The sequence below is a fragment of the Conger conger genome, chromosome 7 (assembly GCF_963514075.1).
Source record: "Conger conger chromosome 7, fConCon1.1, whole genome shotgun sequence".
In the NCBI taxonomy this organism is placed as follows: Eukaryota; Metazoa; Chordata; class Actinopteri; order Anguilliformes; family Congridae; genus Conger; species Conger conger.
The window spans coordinates 62,733,989-62,737,051 of NC_083766.1; the positions used below are offsets into that span (position 1 = coordinate 62,733,989).

The window sequence follows — 3,063 nt, forward strand, 5'->3', positions numbered from 1 at the left end:
CTCAGACAAACATTAGGAAAACATTGTGACATCATCAGTCAATGCTGTGACCAGCTAAGAACAGAAGGAAGAACTGTGTGACATCATCAGTCAGCGCTGTGACCAGCTAAGAACAGAAGGAACAACTATGTGACATCATCAGTCAGTGCTGTGATCAGCTAAGAAATAGAAGGAAGTACTATGTGTGACATCATCAGTCAGCGCCGTGAGCAGACCAGAGGAACAGTAGATAGGGGGATAGGGTTCAGGTTACGCTTAAATTGACACTCACCACCACTGGGCAGAGCTGGTCCGACACCAACTACAAACAGAGAACCAGTAAGACACCAGGAAACACTCATCAGCAGCGTTTAATACAAATACATACATTTATTATATTATCACAAAAAATATGGCATTGACCAATATCTGTATTGAATTACACTTTCTGTGTGTATGTGTGAGAGAGAGAGGGAGAGAGGGAGAGAGAGCGGGAGAGAGGGAGAGAGAGAGAGAGAGAGAGAGAGAGTGAGAGCACTCACTGCTGGTTGGGGCTGCCACAACTGCCCCTCCTGTAAAAAACAGGAAATAAAAGAAGATGAATGGCTTCAACACAGAACAGTGACATCATCATTCAGCGCCATGACCAACATGCCAGGATCAGGCTACTTAAGTCTGTGAAGTATTGAGGTTGCCAAACTGCATTCTCTTAACGACGGGTCTGTGCCCCAATGCTGAAAATAACGTATATGGGGGAGCAGATGAGTGGAGGAAAGGAGGATGCATTTTTTTCTCGATGCACCTGTCTTCTAAACATGCAAAACGCATCTGAAGGACTCCCTGCCAGCCTACACCCTCCTGCCACCACAGCTGATCCAGAACGCTGCGGCCCGATTCGCCTCTACCCGTCCTGAGTTCCGCTGCAGTCACTCCTCCCCTGGCTACCAGCTGGTGCAAGGATCAGATTCAAAGTCCCGACTCTGGCCTACGCTGCAGCCAACAAGACAAGCCCCTCCCTACCGACAGGACATAATTCATAACTCACGGACATAATTCAACCATAACTCAACTCGTAGTTAACTTGGCATGGTAGTTCCAGACTTGGCCTCTCCTACCCTGTGTGCTGGGCTTATGTCCAGGACCTTTCAACCAAGCCTCCATGAATTGTACCTTATCTGACCGGTTCTGTTGTTTCTTTATACGTCCTTGATATGCACGTTTTCTACGTCGCCTTGCATGAAAGAGTCTGCCAAATAAAATGTAATGTAATGTAATGTAAAGGGAAAACTAACACTGTCTATCTGCAGGTGTCCATCGAGGCTGTCTGAGAGCCTGATGAGTGTTTTTGCTGCCTGCCCTCACTTCAATGCGTAGGATTCCTCCTGTCCCTGTCCCATGTGTTTCCTTCCCATCCCTGTCCTCTCTCCTCTCCCTGTCCTCTCTCCTCTCCCTGTCCTCTCTCCTCTCCCCAGGTCCCAGTCAGGTAGGAGGCTTGCTTCCCGCCACCATGGGCAGAATATCTCAAACCTCATCTTCCCTCCCAGATCCACTGCTATTGATCTCTGTGTGGCTGGTGGCCTCTGGAACTGCCAGTCCGCCGTCCAGAAAGCAGACTTCCTATCTGCCTATGCCTCCCACCTCAACCTTGACTTTCTTGCTTTAACTGAAACGTGGCTCTCACCAGAGAACATGGCCACCCCGGCTGCCCTTTCTTCTTCTTTCTTTCTTCTCTTTTTCCCACACACCCAGAACCTCTGGCAGAGGAGGTGGCACAGGTCTCCTAATCTCATCCTCATGGAGATCTAGTGTCTTCTCCTCATCCTTCTCCTTCTCCTCTTTTGAATTTCATGCAGTTTCTGTTACTTTGCCGTGCAAACTCTTTATTATTGTTGTTCATGGCCCCCCAGGGTCCTCTGGGGAGCTTCTCGGATGAGATGGACATCCTCCTCAGCTCCTCACCAGTCAATGGCACCCCCCTGATCCTTCTGAGTGACTTCAACCTCAACTCAGAGACCACCCAGTCTACCTTTCTCTCCCTCCTTTCTTCTTTTGACCTTACCCTCACTTTTTCCCCTCCCACCCACAAAGCAGGCAACCTTCTTGACCTCATCTTCACTATGCACTTGTAAATCGCTGTGGATTAAAAGCGTCTGCCAAATGACAAAAATGCTAAATGTAAAATGTAACACTCACCCAGGCCCGTAGTAACTGTGAAAAAGAGGTAAATTGTGTATAATTAATTATAGCGGTCCAATAATTATCAATAATATCACATATCCATTGTTTTATAATATGTAGTGTTTTTGATGTGGATTATTGATCATAATATAAACCATTCCAAGTGGTGAAATTGATCTAATATTTGATTGCCAAACATAACATCATGTAAAAGAAAAGTTTCAGTCATATAAGAAAATGATAATAAATAAATAAATAAATAAATAAATAAATAAACAATATAAAACAAGCTTGTCTAAGAGTGAAAAGTACTTACGGCTGGGCTGAACAACCCCATTTCCCACTGAAAAAAAAAACAAGTATAATATCAGCATTTATAATATTAACAACACCATGGGGATAATGATAACAATGATAATTACTATCGTCATTTAAAAAACACTTAAACATACCATCAGGCAGCGGGGCCCCTGAAACCAGCGTGGGAAGAAGAGAAATAAAAGGAAATGTTAATTCTGAAAGTGATAAGGGTAGTGGAGACAGCAGGGGACAGTGTGAGGGTGGGGGCAGGCAATGGGACATTCCAGAGAGTTCCACAAACACCATACTCACCTGCGTCAGCCCTCGTACCATCTGCAGAGAGAGAGAGAGAGAGAGAGAGAGAGAGAAGGAGACAGGGGAGAGAGAAAGATAGAGATACAGAATTCAGAGAGATACAGAAAGACAGAAAGAAATAGAAAGTGACAGATAGACAGAGAGAGAGAGAGACAAGCAGAGGTCACACACATACAGATATCTGCAGAGGCGGGGTGATTGGGGGGATTGGGTTCTGCAGGGTTCTGCAGTTAACACTAAGGAGGGAAGGGTGTGGATTCTACTCTACCAGGTGTGCAGTTATTGGGTTTG

At 45.5% G+C, this 3,063-nt stretch overlaps 1 long non-coding RNA gene across 1 annotated transcript; it reads right to left on the reverse strand.

Annotated features, from left to right (window-relative positions):
* Positions 1-242: 242 nt before the first annotated feature.
* Positions 243-2,630, reverse strand: LOC133132604 (uncharacterized). The gene is made up of 5 exons (XR_009709145.1): positions 2,610-2,630; positions 2,474-2,500; positions 2,173-2,187; positions 522-551; positions 243-301 (listed from the first exon to the last, which is right to left on the reverse strand). It is a non-coding gene; the product is annotated as an uncharacterized LOC133132604 (long non-coding RNA).
* Positions 2,631-3,063: the final 433 nt, after the last annotated feature.